This window comes from Lithobates pipiens, unplaced genomic scaffold, assembly GCF_037356315.1.
Source record: "Lithobates pipiens isolate NorthernLeopardFrog02 unplaced genomic scaffold, aLitPip1_a1.2 Scaffold_7, whole genome shotgun sequence".
NCBI lineage: Eukaryota > Metazoa > Chordata > Amphibia > Anura > Ranidae > Lithobates > Lithobates pipiens.
The window spans coordinates 7,664,019-7,684,414 of record NW_027507892.1 but is presented as its reverse complement, the minus strand read 5'-3'; the positions used below and the strand labels follow the sequence as shown (position 1 = coordinate 7,684,414).

The following is a 20,396-nucleotide window of genomic DNA, read 5'->3' as shown; positions in this document are numbered from 1 at the left end:
TGGTGAGGCTGCATTGATGGGTGCTGTTGAGGCTGCATTGATGGGTGCTGGTGATGCTGCATTTGATGGGCACTGGTGAGGCTGCATTTGATGGGCGCTGCTGAGACTGCATTGATGGGCGCTTGTGAGGCTGCATTGATGGGCGCTGGTGAGGTTGCATTTGATGGGCGCTGGGGAGGCTGCATTGATGGGTGCTGGTGAGGCTGCATTTGATGGGCGCTGGTAAGGTTGCATTTGATGGGCACTGGTGAGGCTGCATTTGATGGGCGCTGGTAGACTGCATTGATGGGCACAGGTAGGCTGCATTTTATGGGCGCTGGTGAGGCTACATTTGATGGGTGCTGGTAGGCTGCATTGATGGGCGCTGGTGAGGTTGCTTTTGATGGGCGCCTGTGGGTTGCATTTGATGGGTGCTGGTGATGCTGCATTGATGGGTGCTGGTGAGGCTGCATTGATGGGTGCTGTTGAGGCTGCATTGATGGGTGCTGGTGATGCTGCATTTGATGGGCACTGGTGAGGCTGCATTTGATGGGCGCTGCTGAGACTGCATTGATGGGCGCTTGTGAGGCTGCATTGATGGGCGCTGGTGAGGTTGCATTTGATGGGCGCTGGGGAGGCTGCATTGATGGGTGCTGGTGAGGCTGCATTTGATGGGTGCTGGTAAGGTTGCATTTGATGGGCACTGGTGAGGCTGCATTTGATGGGCGCTGGTAGACTGCATTGATGGGCACAGGTAGGCTGCATTTTATGGGCGCTGGTGAGGCTACATTTGATGGGTGCTGGTAGGCTGCATTGATGGGCGCTGGTGAGGTTGCTTTTGATGGGCGTTGGTGAAGTTGCATTCGATGGGTGCTGGTGAGGCTGCAGTTGATGGGTGCTGGTGAGGCTGCAGTTGATGGGTGCTGTGAGGCTGAATTGATGGGTGCTGGTGAGGCTGTATTTGATGGGCACTGGTAGACTGCATTGATGGGCACTGGTAGGCTGCATTTGATGGGCGCTGGTGAGGCTGCATTTGATGGACGCTGGTGAGGCTGCATTTGATGGGCACTGGTAGACTGCATTGATGGGCGCTGGTGAGACTGCATTGATGGGCGCTGGTGAGGCTGCATTTGATGGGCGCCTGTGGGTTGCATTCATTAAAAAGGTGGGGAATACATGAGCATGGCAAAGTGGGTGGCGTCTAGGGTTGCCACCTCATCCCTTTAATCCCAACACACATATGAATTACCCAGGTTCTGTGGCTGATTAAGGTGGTAATTTAACTCACTTGTTGCCTTACCTGCATTAAATGAGCCTTCAGAATCTGTGTAATTCATATGTGTTCGGGTTTAAAGGGATGAGGTGGCAACTCTAGTGGAGTTAGAGGTGAAGCCAAGGAGGGTCGGCAAAATGAAGTTTCACCTAGGACAGGGATGGCGAACCTTGGCACCCCAGATGTTTTTGAACTACATTTCCCATGATGCTCATGCACTGTGCAGTGTAGTTGAGCATCGTGGGAAATGTAGTTCCAAAACATCTGAAGTGCCGAGGTTTTGCCATCACCGGCCTAGGGCGCCAAAAATCCTGGCACCAGCCCTGCCTGAATCTTCCTACACAAGGTGATAGAAGTGAAAGCGGAGAGGGTCGGGGTGCTAATGGACAGACGGGAGGCACTGAGAACATTGCGTAGAGGGTACAGAAGGCACTTTAGAAATGATTGAGTGGTGGTAACAGACCAGCAATAGTGGAGACAGTAACGCAACTTGGCAAAGATTGAAGTTCAGGTGACGCGGCTCTTTTCGCCCCGCCATCATCCATCTGTCTAGCACAATACACGGCCGGCGTGTCCAGACCCGAGGAGCTCCTTCTACCTGTATACGGGTCACATGCATCCAAGTTATCTCCAACAACATTTAAATGCACCAGGCTGCCCCCCCCCCCCCCCCTGTGCCTCCTGAAGTTCAAGGGTTCAATAACAATGGCTGTCTTGGCAGGTACGGCGTTCAAAGTGCGTTTAGGATCAAGACATGTGCATTCCAAGGCCAATAACTTGTCCAGTAATTGGTATATTGATTGCTAATGTCATCATGTTTTCGAATGTATAAACCCTTCAGTATATCACACAGCCGGCAACCATCCAAGAAAGCATTGTTTATTCATTGGAGTTCCCATACTGGCCCGGCTTGGATTGTGCTTGAGGGCCTGCTGATAAAGATCAGCAGATGATTGGGTGCACACATTCTTAACATGTCTGACCCATGACATCCCAAGGGCAACAGGCAGCCTGTCATTACAGGCACAATGCTCCTCTTTCTTTCCACTTATCTAAACCCAGATGACTTTGAAATTTTTATTAACTCATTAATGACTGAAAATGTCATTAGAGGCGACCAGGAAAAAGAGAGTTAGTGGAGTGCAGAAGGTATGGGGCTTTGCACGGAAATTCCAGCACTGGCTATAATTAGAGGCCTATACCGCTTCTTTTTTTTTTTTACACGGCAGATCCAGCCGGCTAACCACACCTGGACCCAACTCCTAATGATAGGAAAATGGGGTGAGGTTTACTAGAATTATTCCCCTCATCTATAACTCTTATTATTATTAATATTTCCCAGCAGTGCGATGAAACGTTCGCCTAGCAGGTTGGGAACTGGTAGAGCATATTGAATGGATCAGCACGGAGTCGGAATATTTTGGGATTTATGGAATATATGAACGCTTCATTTTTTTTATTTTATTTTTTTTATCATACAGCTCACGGTAGTGCAACACAGCGGTTATTTATTTAAAGAGTAACTCCGCTTTTTGTTGCGGAAAAAAAAAAACCCCTCTGGGCGATCTATGTACATTGCAGGGAGTTTAACCACTTTCAGCCCCATTTTGCAGGCCAATGACCAGACCACTTTTTGCAATTCGGCACTGCGTCGCTTTAACTGACAATTGCGCAGTCGTGCGACGTGGCTCCCAAACAAGATTGACGTCCTTTTTTTTCCCCACAAATAGAGCTTTCTTTTGGTGGTATTTGGTATTTTTTGCGCTATAAACAAAAAAATAGCGTCAATTTTGAAAAAAACGCATTATTTTTAACTTTTTGTTATAATAAATATTCCCCAAAAATATATGAAAAAACACATTTTTTTTTCCCTTAGTTTAGGCCGATACGTATTCTTCTACATATTTTTGGTAAAAAAAATGGTAATAAGCAATTATTGATTGGTATGCACAAAATTTATAGCGTTTACAAAATAGGGGATAGTTTTACGGCATTTTTATTAATATTTTTTTTTTTTTTTTACTAGTAATGGCGGCGATCAGCGATTTTTATTGTGACTTCGACATTATGGCGGACACATCGGACATTTTTGACACATTTTTGGGACTATTGTCATTTATACAGCAATCAGTGCTATACAAATGCCCTGATTCCTGTGTAAATGACACTGGCAGTGAAGGGGTTAACCAGTGGGTGGCAGTGTAGGAGTTAAGTGTGTCTTAGTGTGCGTGTTACTAACTGTGGGGGGCTGGGCTGTGTGTGGTAGTGAACACTGATCTCTGCTCCAATCACAGGAAGCAGAGATCAGTGTCACTTGTTGCTAGGCAGAATGGGGCGATGCTGTTTACAACGGCATCTCCCCATTCTCCTTCCCCGTGAGACAACCGCAGGTATCCCGGTCTCGGACTCACGGGGGTCTCAACCAGCAAGGGCAGGGGGACAAATTCAACTGGATGTACCTGCACGCCAGTTTGCCTGTCCGTGCCATTCTGCCGACATACATCGCCATGCGCCGGTCGGGAACTGGTTAATAAACTTTGTTGCAGATTCCTACTTTTTGTTATTCTAAAGGAATAAGCTGTTTGTTTGTCTGTATCCATGGACAAAGTGAATATAATAGGAGTGGTTTTATAATTATCAATCAGCTGCTGCGCTTGCAGGGCTCAAGTGAGGAATGGGGCAGGGTCGTCATCCCTTTAGATGTGATTTTTTATTTTATTTTTCCTTTGGACGTATCTCACCAAATGTACTGAGAATTTTCATACTGTTTATGCGACTGTTCCTTTTGGAAAATTTACTAGTGTATAACCAACCTTAGGGTGGCTACATTCACGTCTTTACTGTATCTATAGAGGGGCGATGTAGCCACCTTTTGGACAACAGCATTGTCAGTCTGGGGGGAGATGGACTAGACCAGGGGTCTCCAAACTTTCTAAACAAAGGGCCAGTTTAATATGCTTCAGGCTTTAGAGGGGCCGGACAGTGGCAACGGGAGAAGAAAATGACCTGGCATCGGTAACAATGCTCCATCATTGGTGTCAATGGGAGGAATAGTGCCCCATCATTGGTGTCCATAGGGGGAATAATGCCCCATCATTGGTGTCAGTGGGAGGAAAATCGCTCCATCATTGGTGTCAGTGGAAGGAATAGTGCCTCATCATTGGTGTCAGTGGGAGGAATAGTGCCTCATCATTGGTGTCAGTGGGAGAAATAGTGCCCCATCATTGGTGACAGTGGGATGAATAGTGCCCCATCATTGGTGTGCGTGGGAGGTATAGTGCCCCATCATTGGCATCCATAGGGGGAATAGTACCCCATCACTGGTGTCAGTGGAAGGAACGGTGATCCATCTTTGGTGTCAGTCGGAGGAATAGTGCCCCATCATTGGTGTCAGTGGGAAAGAATAGTGCCCCATCATTGGTGTCTGTGGGAGGAATAGTGTCCCATCATTGGTTCGGTAGGAGGAATAGTCCTCCATCATTGGTTCAGTGAGAGGAATAGTCCCCCATCATTGGTTCAGTGGGAGGAATAGTGCCCAAGGTCCAGATAAAAGCAATCAAAGGGGCAACATCCGGTAACAATGCTCCATCATTGATGTCAATGGGAGGAATAATGCCCCATCATTGCTTTCAGTGGGAGGAATAATGCCCCATCATTGGTGTCACTGGGAGAAATAATGCCCCATCATTGGTGTCTGTGGGAGGAATAGTGCGCCATCATTGGTTCAGTGGGAGGAATAGTGCGCCATCATTGGTGTCCGTATGAGGAATAGTGCCCCATCATTGGTGTCCGTGGGAGGAATAGTGCCCTATCATTGGTGTCACTGGAAGAAATAATGCCCCATCATTGGTGTCTGTGGGAGGAATAGTGCCCCATCATTGGTTCAGTGGGAGGAATAGTGCGCGATCATTGGTGTCCGTGGGAGGAATAGTGCCCCATCATTGGTGTCCGTGGGAGGAATAGTGCCCCATCATTGGTGTCCATGGGAGGAATAGTGCCCAAGGTCCAAAAAGCAATCAAAGGGGCAACATCTGGCCCCGGACCGCAGTTTGGAGACCGCTGGACTAGACTAACAAATTAAAGCTGAACTCTCCCGCTAACACATTTTAAGCAGTTACAGTAACATTTCATTTATTTTTCATTTTGGGATAAAGATTTTACATCAATAAATAAAAGCTGACCATTGTAAGCACCCCTTTGAGTGGTAAATGTTTTGTCTCAACCCACTAACTGCCAATTTGCTGAACAGCTTGATCTGTTAAAGAAGAGCAGTACCTCCCGCCGAGCACGACCCATTGAACTAGATACGGCCACATCTGTGAGCTGTGCATGTGGCTGCATTGTGGTGGTGCCCATTTGTGAGGTTAGAAACCAGCGGTGAGGTGGTAATGTAAGGCCTCCTCCTCATCACATGTCAAACTCCCTCTGAAGACTGTTTTCAAAAGGTGTTTGACAGGCAGTGAGGAAGAAATATGTTGACCCCCCCCCCATGGCCTCAAAATTCTGCATTGTCTGTGGCTGTAGGACAGTTCCAATGCAGCCCTATTCATTTGAATGGTTCATGTTCAAAGGTGGTACAGCCCACGGAATTCCTTTTCATTTTTGCCTACAAAGGGGCACGAAGTAAAGCATATATCTATAAAAAAAATTGTAGGTTTTTTTCATATGGTTCACCCAGCATTCACCCAGGATTTACGTATTTGAATCCAATTAGAAATGTGTGAATGTTGAGTGAAAGTTGTCCAAATATTTATAGACCCCTAAAATGTCCTTTTAATTCTGCTCTTTTACTCTTCCAAGCTACCAGTTTAGACTTTCTCAACCTTTTCAACACGGAGGAACCCTTGAAATAACCTTTCGGTCTCAGGGAACCCCTGTTAAAAATTGCTATATCTACATCTCATGATACATCAATGGGATGGTCAATGGAAGAGTGCAGCTTACATCTGTGGTCTTGGGGAAGAATTGTCCCCCTACAGATAGCTAAAAAGATCATTGGTATCACTGCGAACTTATCTGAGAGGCAAAAACTGGTCATTGTTTAAGGAACCCCTAGCAACCATTGGAGGAACCCTTGGGTTCCATGGAACCCTAGTTGAGAAACCCTGTACTAGAATATATGAGGCATGCCTTCTTGTAACGTGGACAGTGAGGGTGTACTCACACTGGGCATGATTGGTCGGAACAGTGTCTGAGTACAAATACCCCCCTTCTTCACTAGTCAGATCATTCTGTGCTTGAAAGAAATATTTGAGGGTGCGTTTACGTCATCACCTGTGCCAGCTAGACCACAGTGATCTCTGCTTCTACATTCAATGGTCTATAGAGAGGGCCAGGGCCAGCATAAGGCTGCTTAGGCGCCAGGATAGGCAGAAGGTGGGAGGAAGAATTCTAATTCCCAGCCACTTGCTGGGGATACAGATTGTTAAAATACACGTCTTCCATTTCCTGGCGCTGCACCCTCCATTCTACCCGGGGGCAGCGTGGAGGTTTTGGTTTGCCTACCAGCTGCCCGTGGCCAGTGGGGGGATGGGGGGGGGGCAGTGCTTGGCTCTGCCCCTCTTTACACACTGCTGTTTGGTGTCAGTTAGGCGAGTCTTGGGTTTTCAGTGTTGTGCCGCGCCCTTCACACTATCGCACTGAGGGTGCGGAGATGGGGGTGTTAGCACGGCTGTGGACAGGATGTGGGCGGTGGGTCATTGCATGTGCTGTTCGTGGGCAGTTTGTTTGGGATTTTGGATGCAGCATTGCGGTGGAGTGTGTGCCATGTGGAGGTGGGGGGGTTGCATTGTGGGAAGGGGTGGCAGGGGTGCACCTCCACCTGTGTGGACAGAGATCCTTGCCCTGGGTTTATGCACAGACATGGAACACACTGGACTGAAAGTGAACCATGCCCAAGACCAACTTTTCCAAGTGGTCCCAAGCACAGTGCCCAGGCAAGAGTGCTCACACTACACAAACAACCTGGACTAAGACACTACACCATTTGCCACTTTTCCTCAGGGGTTGTGTGGTCATGAGTCAGCCAATCCCTAGGTCAGTAGGTGGTGAGGTTGCTTCAACAGACCTGACTATTGCGTCTGGTTGGTGTAAACCCCCAGCCAACATGCGTGCTGTTGTAGAGAGGATGAGGATTGGCTTGCTATGGAACTTTATTTATCTTCCTCATATAAATTTGCAGGTACAGTGCCTTGAAAAAGTATTAGACGTGATCTGGCACACAGCTGCCGCCCTGTACCAGTAAAACTGCTATGGGGTGGACAGCAAGTGGTTTTATTACATACAGTGCCTTGAAAAAGTATTCAAACCCCTTGAAATCTTCCACATTTTGTGATGTTACAACCAAAAACATAAATGTGTTTTATTGGGATTTTATGTGATAGACCAACACAAAGTGGCACATAATTGTGAAGTGGAAGGAAAACGATAAATGGTTTTCAACATTTTTTACAAATAAATATATGAAAGGTGTGGGGGCATTTGTATTCAGCCCCCCCTGAGTCAATACTTTGTAGAACCTCCTATCCTGCAATTACAGCTGCAATTACAGCTTGGGGATGTCTCTACCAGCTTTCCACAATTAGAGAGTGAAAATGTTGCCCATTCTTCTTTGTAAAATAGCTCAAGCTCTGTAAGATTGGATGGAGAGTGTCTGCAATTTTCATGTCTTGCCACAGATTCTCAGTTGGACTTAAGTCTGGACTTTGACTGGGCCATTCTAACACATGAATATGCTTTGATCCAAACCATTCCATTGTAGCTCTGGCTGTATGTTTCGGGTCGTTGTCCTGCTGGATGGTGAACTTCCACCCCAGTCTTTTGCAGACTCTAACAGATTTTATTCTAAGATTGCCCTGTATTTGGCTCCATCCATCTTCCCATCAACTATGCAGCTTCCCTGCCCCTGCTGAAGAAAAGCATCCCCACAACATGATGCTGCCACCACCATGTTTCACGGTGGGGATGGTGTGGTCAGGGTGATGTGCAGTGTTCTTTTTCCGCCACACATAGCGTTTTGCTTTTAGGCCAAAAAGTTCAATTTTGGTCTCATCCGACCAGAGCACCTTCTTCCACATGTTTGTTGTGTCCTCCACATGGCTTCTTAGAAGCTGAAAACAGGACTTCTTATGGCTTTCTTTCAATAATAGCTTTCTTCTTACAACACTTCCATAAAGACCAGACTTGTGGAGTGCATGACTAATAGTTGTCCTGTGGACAGATTCTCCCACCTGAACTATGGATCTCTGCAGCTCCTCCAGAGTTACCATGAGCCTCTTGGCTGCTTCTCTGATGAATGCTCTCCTTGCCTGGCTGGTCAGTTTAGGTGGACGGACATGTCTTGGTAGGTTTGCAGTTGTGCCATACTCTTTCCATTTTCAGATGATGGATTGAACAGAGCTCTGTGAGATGTTCAAAGCTTGGGACATTTTTTTATAACCTAACCCTGCTTTATACTTCTCCACAGCTTTATCCCTGACCTGTCTGGTGGGTTCCTTGGCCTTCATTGTGCTGTTTGTTCACTAAGGTTCTCTAATAAACCCCTGAGGGCTTCACAGAACAGCTGTATTTATACTGAGATTAAATAACACACAGGTGGACTCTATTTACTAATTAGGGGACTTCTGAAGGAAATTGGTTCCACTAGATTTTAGTTCGCGGTATCAGAATAAAGGGGGCTGAATACAAATGCACGCCACACTTTCCGGATATTTATTTGTAAAAAGAAAATTGAAAACCATTTATCATTTTCCTTCCACTTTACAATTATGGGCCACTTTGTGTTGGTCTATCACATAAAATCCCAATAAAATACATTTACGTTTTTGGTTGTAACATCACAAAACGTGGAAAATTTCAAGGGGTTTGAATACTTTTTCAAGGCACTGTATATGACTAGCTTTAAGAGAGGATCATGGAGAATGGGGGTAGTTAGTTCCAAAGATTGTTTGGAAATTGTGTTGTTTTAATTAGGTGAGGTGATAGGCAACTGTTATCTACCAAATTTAGTTAGGTTGTTCCATTCCATGGTGGATGGACTTGACTGCAGAGTATAAAATTTTATGTTACCAAGGAACAGGGCTGGACTGGGACAAAAATTTGGCCCTGGGCTTCATCCAGACCGGCCCACTTTAATTTTGCAAACAAGCACAAAAACAGTATATAAACTATACGCAATTGTGCAAAAAAACATAAGTAGCATAACATAAGGAGTCCTCACTAACCTCTTATTATTTCACTTATTCTCCTCTGTATTTTTTCTCATCCTTCTGACATCACTGCGTAAAGTTGAGGGTGAGCCGAGCAGCCATTACTTGGCAGGCTGTCACTGAAACCAGCCCACTGAGCCATCGGCCCACCGGGAAACTCCCTGTAGTCCCAATGGCCAGTACATGCCTGCCAAGGAACATGAATACGGAGTGATGACAGTTATAAAACATTTGGGTTTATGAAGCATGAGCTGTGAGCAGGGGCGGACTGACAACTCATAGGGTCCCCGGGCAATAGGAGTTTATGGGGCCCCGGGGCAATAGGAGAAGACTATGCCCCCCCCCCCGGGCAATAGGAGATTATGGGGCCCTTGGGCAATAGGAGAAGATTATGGGGCCCCCGGGCAATAGGAGATTATGGTGTACCCAGGCAATAGATTATGGTGCCACACAGTATACATACACACGCATACAGTATACACACACAGACACACAATATACACACACAGAATACACATGCACACACTGAAAAGGTACTGGAGAGGCAGGGCAGCTATAATCTTGGGATTTAAAAAAAAACACAGATTTTATCATACTGTCCCTGGTTTTAGTAGTAGTGGTCTACAAGGGCTAACAGCAATGAAAGTTGCCCAGATCCTGCACTCAGAATACTTGGATGCCTCCTTCCAGTATCAGACAGATACTACCTTAGTGATCTCTCCAGATCGGATCTCAGGTGAAATCCCCTTCTCTGGCTTTATGGATCCTTACCAAGCACCCCCCCCCCCCCCCTCCAGCTTTAGCATAGCTGGGACCTTGAGAAGCTCAGGTAAATTTCATTTGGACTGCCTGAAAGGGCAGGCTGGGAATTTCTCCTCTTGACTTCCCCAGGTCCCATACTATTTATGCACTCTGTAGCCACCTACTGGGCACACCTTGAACTGGGAAAATTATGTGGGCCGCTCAGGCTCGATAGGGAGGGGGTATGTTGACAGTGCATCCACAGCTGCTGCGAGAGTGCTGACAGGGGAATCGAGCCCCTGCAAAGGTTCAAGGAAGGAAGGGTAACCCCTAGAAGTCGCACATCTACTGGGCACACCTTCCCAGCTCCCCCTCCCAGACCCCATAAATATTCAGGCTACTCATTTGACCTGCTCCATTCCTATGTTCTGGAGCAGTGGTTCTCAACTCCGGTCCTCAGGACCCACTAACAAGCCAGATTTTAAGTATTGCCTTGGGGGGATGCAGACTAAGAATACTGCAATCACTGAGCGGCAAATTATATCACCTGTGATCTATTTCAGTTATCTTGCAAACCTGGTCTGTTTGTGAGTCCTGATGACAGAGTTGAGAGCCACTGTTCTGGAGCCTTCCAGAAGGCTGGGAGAATCAATCAAGCCCACAGCATGTGAGACCCTGATCAGTCCAAAGCAATCAGCAACTGCTCCACTATTTATGGAAGAGCCCAAAAAGCACCTAACTAGGAGCAGGGGCGGCCAATCCATCAAGGGGGTATGGGCATGCCCCTCTGTCCATCGCCGCTCCCCCCCCATCCATGCGTTCAGTCCCTTTCAGGACACTGGCACATGGATTCCAATGCCAGAAGCTCTAATAGGCCTCAGTATAGGGTGGGTTTGGGTCGCAGAGAGTGCACTCCAAGCCCATCCAGGTGTGTTACAACCAGGGCTGGTGCAAGGATTTTTGACACCCTAGATGAAACCTCATTTTGCTGCCTCCCCTTGCTCCACCTATGACTCCACCCTCTTTGCTCTGCCCATGTATACTCCACCTTTTTAATGAAGTGCCCATCAAATGCAGCCTCACCAGCACCCATCAAGTGCAGCCTCACCCACACCCATTGAATGCAGCCTCACCAGCTCCCATTGAATGCAGCCTCACCAGCGCCCATCAAATGCAGCCTCACCGACACCCATCGAATGCAGCCGCACCATCTCCCATCTAATGCAGTCTTACCAGCTCCCATCGAAGGCAGCCTCAACAGCTCCCATCGAATGCAGCCTCACCAGCGCCCATCAAATGCAGCCTCACCAGCGCCCGTCAAATGCAGCCTCACCAGCGCCCATCAATGCAGCCTCACCAGCGCCCATCAATGCAGCCTCACCAGCGCCCATCAATGCAGCCTCACAGCGCCCATCAAATGCAGCCTCACTAGCTCTCATCATATGCAGCCTCACCAATGCCCATCAATGCAGCCTCACCAGTGCCCATCAAATGCAGCCTCACCAGCGCCCATCAAATGCAGCCTTACCAGCGCCCATCAAATGCAGCCTCACTAGCACTCATCAAATGCAGCCTCACCAGCGCCCATCAAATGCAGCCTCACCAGTGCCCATCAATGTTTGCTTGCTTCCATTCATTCGGGACACAGACACAGTCCTTTTCTGCACCTCTGACACTACGTGCGAACGGAGCAGCAGCTGCCTGCTAAAGCTGAGACTTAGTTGCTTGCTGCAGAGAGGAGAGAGTAGGAACACCAGTGGCTGGGCGCCCTAGGGAGCAGTGCGCCCTAGGCGGCTGCCTAGTTTGCCTAGTGGTACCACCAACCCTGGTTACAACAGCAAATGAATATTCGCAAACAGCCAGGGGGGGGGGGGTGCCACTCGGGGGGATAGGTGCCACTCCGGGGGGGTGGGTACGCTCAGGAGGGTGCTACATTGACTAGGAGGGTGCTACATGTTCCTATTGTGTTTGTTTTTGTGTAGTACAAAGGAAAGCAGAAGCAATGTTACTTGTACAGCGGACTTCAGATCTTTCTTCAAAGACCTCTCACCTTGGTCACAGCACAAAGAATTTTCTCTATTGTGTGTCTGCAAACTTCATTTTCACCTCTGAGTAACAGAGACTTCACAGTTTGGGCTTTTTCAGTGAGGAAAGTATATCTGGCCCAACAAATAAAGAGCAAGCAGTAATTTATAAAGTCGTAAATCCCTATTGCAGCATGACACAAGGAATCCTACGGAAAGTGTAAATTGCTTTCAAAGGCCCGAGGAGAATGCGCTGGGCTTTGGAGGAAGTCGGATAATCGAATTTAACAACGTTTTAGTTATACCCCATGCATCCGTCTTTTTTCCAACTATTTTACCTTTGCACCTTTCAATTTCACTGTTGTCCATATTTGCAGTTCCTTTCATTGTCTCCTACTGACTTCCAATTCCTTCACCTGGGGCAGAAAAAATTGTCTGTTTGCTGTTTACCAGTTGCTGTGCCTGAGAGTACCAGATATACAGTATATTGACAGAGTAGTATTAAAGCGTTTTTTTTTTGTTTTGTTTTTTAGTTTAACACATTTATCACACAATAAAATAAACATTCCCCGGGAAACTAGTTGCTAAAATACTTAGCGAAGCACCTGCAGTTTACCCCTTCCAATGCTGTTGGCTCTCAGTGCTGCTTCCCTGAACTTCTGGTGTTCACAGGCAAAAAAATGAACGGTGGACAGTGCCGCCTCCAGTCATCTTGGGTTAGGGAAGGGGCGGAGTAGGGGTGTGCCTTGCCATCCTAGGTTACAGGGCTGTGTGCTTCTATTGATGCACACAGTGTGTAGGGAGACACAGCTCTAATCCCTATATGTAATGCCCGTACACACGAGCGGAATCTCCGTCTGAAAAATCTTCAATGGTTTTTCCGACGGAATTCTGCTCAAGCTTGGCTTGCATACACACGGTCATACAAAACTGAACTTTCGACCGCCAAGAACGCGGTGACATACAACACTATGACGAGCCGAGAAAAAGAAGTTTCGAGTATGCATCAAATTGTTTCCAAGCATGCGTAGGAATTTTGTGCGTCGGAATTGCTACAAACGATTAGAATTTCCTGATCGGAAGTTTTTCGGTTGAAAAAATAGAAAATCTGCCCTCAATCTTTTGCTGGCGGAAATTCCGCCAGCAAAAGTCCGATGGAGCGTACACACGGTCGGAATTTTCGACCAAAAGCTCACATCGGACTTTTGCTGGCGGGAATTTACGATCGTGTGTACGAGGCATAAGGGTGACTCTGCCTTAGAAAGGAGCCAACCTGAAATAGAAAACCCGGGGCAGTGGTCTAATTAACTAACTAATAATAACGAACTATTAAATTATAGGTATTGGAATTTCCTTTCAAATTTGGCTGTTAGTGAACGTAACAAATTTATCCGAAGTTACGAATTATCGGAATAACGAATGCCGCATCTAAACAAATGGAATGGAAGGAATTAAGAATAAATAATAGTAATAATAATAAATTTTTATTATTAATATTGTTATTTATTATTATTAATTTGTTACATTCCATTCGTTTAGATACAGCAGTTGTTATTTCGGATAATTCGTAACTTTGGATAAATTGATATTCGTTACCTTCACTAACAGCCAAATTTGAAAGGAAATTCTAATACCCATAATTTAATATTTAGCAATAGTTATTATTAGTAAGTTATTATTTCAGATTTTTCGCATTTTTCGGGTTTTCGGATTCTCCACTTTCAAATTTCTGAATTTCCGAATTTGCAAATTTATGAATTTTTGAATATTCGAAAAAATTTGTTAAACGGGTTTTCGTTAATTCAGATATATGCGCATTAACTAATTTGTCGAAAAATTTGTTTAAAAAAATGAATGTGGACCGAAACAAATTGCACATGTCTAATAATCAGAAGGCAGGTGAGCCTGGAGGTAGCCCACCCCTCCTTAACCGCTTTGCACCGCCCACCACACATTTATGCCCTGTACACACGGTCGGAAATTCAGACGGAAAAGGTCAGATCGGATTATATTGTCGGAAAATCCGATCGTGTGTGGGCTCTATCGGACTTTTTCCGTCTGAAATTCCAAGTGAAAAAATTTGAGAGCATGATTTAAAATTTTCCGACAAAAAAAAAATTTGGGGCTTTTTCCGATCATTTGTAGAGAATTCCGATCGGACAAAGTGCCACGCATGCTCAGATCGAATTACGAGACCAAAGCTATTGGCTAGTAGCCTCAACGTAGTCCAGTCATAGCGAACGAATGCCATCGCGTTCCGAACAATCGGATTTTCTGACAACTTTGTCCGACCGTGTGTATGCAACACCAGTTTTCGGAAAAAATCAGTCAGAAAAAATCTGACGGATTTTGTTGTCCGAATGTCCGAATGTGTGTACAAGGCATAACTGTGGCAGGACTTTGTCTCCTCTTCGGCGTATCCGGCGTGTGCCACCGGCAACCCACTTCAACTGTGATTGGACACAGCGGGAGCCAATCAGCAGATCTGGTGGATGCCATGGCCACCGTGACCCGCCGATCATTCGCAGGAGAAGCAGAGCGGTGGTCTGCCTATGTAAACAAGGAAGACTGTCGTTGTGTCAGAGAGGAAGAGAGAGATCTTGTGTTCCTGCTAATCGGAAACACGGATATCTCTCTTCCCCCAGTCAGTCAGTCCATCACGCACACAGTTAGAAATCACTAGGAGCACACTTAACCTTTTGATCGCCCTTAATGTTAACCTCTTCCCTGCCAGTGTAATTAGTACAGTGAGAGTGCATTTTTGTTAGCACTGATCACTGTATTAGTATCACTGGTCCCCAAAAAGTGTCAGTTAGGTGTCCAACTTGTCTGCCGCAAAAAATGTCACAGTCCTGCTAAAAATCGCTGATCGCCGGCATTCCTAGTAAAAATAAAAATGACATAAAAATATCCCATTGTTTCTAGACGCGATAACTTTTGCGTAAACCAATCAATATATTTATTTATTTTTTTAACAAAAACATGTAGCTGAATACATATTGGACTAAACTGATGAATAAATTAGATTTTTGTTTTAATTTTTTTATAACAAAAAATAAAAAATATTGTTTTTTTTTGTTATTTTTTAATTGTCGGTCCTTTTTCGTTGAAAGTGCAAAAAATAGAAACCGCAGAGGTGATCAAATACCACCAAAAGAAAGCTCTATTTGTGGGTAAAAAAAAAAGTGTACAACATCGCACGCCCGCGCAATTGTCAGTTAAAGTAACACAGTGCTGTACCGCAAAAAACAAGTGGTTAAAGGCACAAGGGCACACTGGACACTCAGCACATAGCACAATGGAAGCTAAGGTGTCCAGAACGTCGCCTCACCAATATTCCAACAGTGCAAAGTTAATGGCCGCTGCCACCACCTATAACTGGCCTGGAAGAAATTCCCGGCTCAACTTACCCACCAGCCTGCTAACAAATCAAATTATCCGGTCTAGCCGTTTTGCGTTAAAAACAGAGGTTTAGTTTGGACTCATTTGCAAATAAATGCGTAATCAACAGAACCCCATCAAGGAACCCCAGTATTATCTTTAGTCCTAACTCTAAATATTGAGAGCCTCCATAGTGGAAGCACATGCATAATAATGGATAGGTAGAGGGCAGGTGAGCCTGGAGGGAAGGCCTGCAGAGGCCAGTTATAGGTGAGGGCAGTGGCCATTTGTCTGTACTGTTTAAATAGGAACAAAGGCAAGGATTAAAAGATAAAGAAGCTGTATACTCAGTAAGTGATTAAGTCAGCGCTCCCCTTGTAATTGACAGCAGGCAGTGGGCAAATCCATAGCCGATAGCCTGCTATCGGTTATAGAATCCAGTAGACCTGATAAGGAACTAGACTCCATCAGGCTCCACCCACTGTCACTAGTTGCTCAGAGGCTGTTGGCCGTGAAGCTGACCGCATCCCTCACAACCAGTGACAGATGGGGAGGGAAGGGGATAGGGTATAGCACATATGCCGCCTGTTCCAAGCGTACAGAAACGGGCACTCGACCTATCTCTGTACCAGTGAATCCATTAAGGACGCACAGGCACCGTCCCCTCTCTCCAGCCACCACCCTGTATGAATAATGGATAGATTTATGCATTGCATGAATCTATTTATGGCCGTCGCCACTGCCGCCACTGCCGCCACCCCCTATTCAGACGTCCGGCCCCTTTTCGGATGCCGGTGCCTGAATTACAGCGGCGGGGGTGTTTTTTTTTTTAAGCACCTGATAGGCTCTAATAGGCTTCAAAAAAGGTGGACTCGTGATGCAGAGCATTGCGCTCGGAGTTCACCCAGGTGTGTTAGAAAGGTGAATGAATGTCCGCTTTTCTAACACTAAACCGCCTCTCCACCATTCAGGTAGCATGGGTCTGATACCCATCACCTGATTGGCTGAAAGGGTAGGTGCTGCGATTGCATGCTTATCAGGAGGCAGAGAGAAGACGCATGGAGGACGCAGCTCGCCATTGCAAGGTCCCACAGCTCGCTGCCGTCACCCACTGCCCGACCCGCCACTGAGATAAGTGCCAGGCAGACTGTGAGCGGGCGGGGGGGTCAAAGTGGTAACTTTTGATGGGAACAGTGGTGGCAATTGATGGAACACAGTGGCAGCATTTGATGGGGCAGAGTGGCTGCAATTGATGGGCACAATGGCGGCATTTGATGGCACAGTGGGGGCATTTGATGGCACAGTGGCAGCATTTCATGGGCACAGTGACTGTTTGATGGGCACAAAGGCTGTGTTTGATGGGCACAGTGGCTGAATTTGATGGACACAGTGAGGTTGCAATTGATGGGGGTTTTTTTCTGAATTTTTCAGTTTGTTTGCTCCCCCCCCCAAAAAAATTTGAGCACCAGCCACCGCTGCTCTGTACGCCACCTTAGAGATGGTCTTAATTACCTCCAGTTTCATTATCTGAGAATTATTTTTGAACTTGGTGCAGTATCAGCTCCCATTTTTAAAATTGGGCCATAACACCAGAAAGGTGCTGCTAGAAGTTTATTGAATGCCTCCTAATGTCTTTTCTTTTTCAAAAAATTTGAACTCGAAAAACCATCCTCATTCCCCTAGTCTCCTCTGCACTTAGCAGGTCCCACTCTCCTGCTGCCCCCACCAGCCATTATATTGGGCCGCATGATCAGAATCTTCATTGCACAGCCCCAGCAGCCAATAGAGAGCACCGATTGGTCAACACGGCCAAATCAACCACCGAGAATCTTTTCTTTCCTCAGGGACCAGATCCCATAAGAAAGAAGGCTCAACAGATATTCTCACTGGCCAGCATGGTCATGGCTGGCCTACGTTTTGGTGAAGCCTGTACTAGAGTGAAGAAAGCCTGTCCTGGCCGAAACGCATTAACATCTGCTGTACCTATTTGTCTTTTATGGAGTATCAATAAATTTGAAGATATTTTAGAGTGTGTATGGGGTTGTGGATCATCTTCTACTTATTGAGTGAAGTAATGTCTGGTTCTGACGGCACACCCCAATGCAATATGGCTCAGTATTTCCTAGCCTAACATTTTTTTTCTGACACAACCTACCTTTAAAGAGCTGAAACCTGGGTGAACAAATATTGTCTAAATACATCCATCATGTGTATACTAACTTGAATCTTGGTTTGCTTTACGCTTTACTGGGCGACCAGCCCCTTAGCAGTTTTACTGCTGCAGGGTGGCCGCTGTGTGCAGGATCACATATATATATATATATATACATGATCCTGCATTTCTGGGTAGCGGGCGCGAGTGCGCACCGTCAGCGGCTCGCTCCCGCTATGATTACTTACAGCGGGAGCCGATGGGTGGGTACTGTGGACTCTATGTCTAGCTGGCACCCACCGATCATTCTGTACACAGGCAGCATGGCAGTTTGCCTATGTAAACAAGGCAGATTGCCATTCTGTCAGGAGGGAAGGCATGGATCCTATGCTCCTGCAGGGACATGGATCCATGTCTTCCTCTAGTAGCACCTCCCCCACAGTAAGAAAACACCAGCTAGGCACACATTTAACCCTTTGATCGCCCCTAGTGTTAACCCTTTCCCAGCCAGTGTCATTAGTACAATGACAGTGCATATTTTTAGCATTAATCACTGGTGTCACTGGTTCCCCAAAAGTGTCAAAAGTGTCAGTTAGTGTCCAATTGTCATTGATCGCTGCCACTACTAGTAAAAAAAAAAAACAAATGTAAAAAAAAAATAAAAAAATATGCCATAGTATGTAGAGGTTATAACTTTTGCGCAAACCAATCAATATTCGCTTATTGGGATTTTTTACCAAAGATATGTAACAGAATACATATTGGCCTAAATGGATGAAGAAATTAAATTTTTTTGCATTTTTTTATTGGGTATGTTTTATAGCAGAAAGTAAAAAATATTTTTATTTTTATTTTTTTAAACTGTCGGTCTTTTTTTGTTTAAAAAAAAAAGTGAGTGAGCAATCGTCAGTTAAAGTAACGCAGTGCCATATCCCAAAAAAGGGCCTGGTCATGAAGAAGGGTAAATCTTCCAGAGGTCAAGTGGTTAAAGTATAACTAAAGTCACATTTTTTTTTTTTTTTTTTATTTGGTTTTGAATAGAGTGGAGAAGGATTAGAACAGCTGGTTTTTATTGCTGCCTGTGTCTCTGTTAGGAGAATTTTTCCTCTCTATTTGTCCTGTTCCATTATCATTGAAAGTGGAAGTAAAAGAAAGTCCCAGATTTTTGGGTTGTCCCTAGAAAAGTAATAGAGGGGTAATCTTCCAATGGGGTCACTAGTTCTGGTGACTTGGAGGTCCCCAATGGATTTCCTTAAAGCGGGGTTCCACTGCCTACAACTTTTTTTTTTTTTGGGATAAGGACAAAGATTATATGATTAAAAGTTCTAACTCACTTGATCCCGTTTTTCAGGCTTTAGGATGTCCGTTTTCTCTGTAAAAATAAACTTTAAAATCTCCAAACAGACTGTTGTCATCTTGCCTGTGGGCATGTGAAGCCCACAGGCATCCTCTTTAGGGATACTGTGCCGCTGATCGACCAGCATGTACCGCCCGCCGTATCCCCGTTCCCGCGCATGTGCAGTAACTTTAATTATGAGCGCTCTCGACAGCTCAGGTTGCCATCACAACGGGCGGCGGCGGCAGAAGTCCCGCTCCATTGTGATGGCAACGGAGCGTCGAAATCACATGATAACTCGCACCAGGCCACCGCACAGACTCCTGGGAACAATCACAAAAGCTCCCAGGAGTCAGTGCGGGTTGAGGAAATGATGTCTTAGCCGCACTATCCCCGCCCATATCCGCAGTCCCCACATCCAGGAAGTAGACAGACTGATCAGCATAACAAAAGGTACAGTAAAAAAAAAAAAGGGGGTCCATTTTTTAAATTAGTACATCTACATAATCATCATGAGCTATTGTGTTTAAAATCTCTGCTTTAAACACTTGCAGACCGGAAGATTTCCCCCCTTAATGATCAGGCCATTTTTTGCGATATGGCACTTAACTGACAATTGCGCGGGCGTGCGATGCTGTACCCAAACAAAATGAACGTCCTTTTTTTTTTCCACAAATAGAGCTTTCTTTTGGTGGTATTTGATCACCTCTGCGTTTTTTTTTTTTTTTGCGCTATAAACTAAAATAGTGACAATTATGAAAAAAAAACTATATTTTTTTACTTTTTACTATAATAAATACCCCGGAAAAAAAATAATTTCTTCATCAGTTTAGGCCGATATGTATTCTTCTACATATTTTTGTTAAAAAAATTGCAATAAGCGTATATTGATTTGTTTGCACAAAAGTTACAGCGTCTACAACATAAGGGATAGATTTATGACTTTTTTTTTTTTTTACTAGTAGCTTTCTGCGATTTTTAGAAGAACTGCAACATTGCGGCAGACAGATCGGACACTTTTTTTAGACCATTGACATTTATACAGTGATCAGTGCTATAAAAATGCACTGATTACTGTGTAAATGTTGCAGGGAAGGGGTTAACAGTAGGAGGTGATCAAGGGGCTAAGTGTGTTGCCTAAGGAGGTGCTTCTAATTGTGGGGAGATGGGACTGACTGGAAGAGGAGAGAGATCGCTGTTCCTAATCACTAGGGACAGCAGATCTCTCTCTCTCCTCCCCTGTCAGAATGGGGATCAGTCTGTTTACATTGACAGATCCCCATTCTGGCTCTCTTTCCCATGA

The 20,396-nt window shown here is 45.6% G+C and overlaps 1 long non-coding RNA gene across 6 annotated transcripts in view; it reads right to left on the bottom strand.

The window, feature by feature from the left end:
• Positions 1–20,396, bottom strand: part of LOC143959312 (uncharacterized) — a 133,930-nt gene that overhangs the window by 22,594 nt on the left and 90,940 nt on the right. For 2 of the 6 annotated variants that reach the window (XR_013270201.1, XR_013270203.1), the window contains exon 10: positions 12,563–12,640. The exons of the other annotated variants lie outside the window; for them this stretch is intronic. This is a non-coding gene — a long non-coding RNA (uncharacterized LOC143959312). The remainder of the gene's footprint in view (positions 1–12,562; positions 12,641–20,396) is intronic. 6 annotated transcript variants of the gene reach the window in all.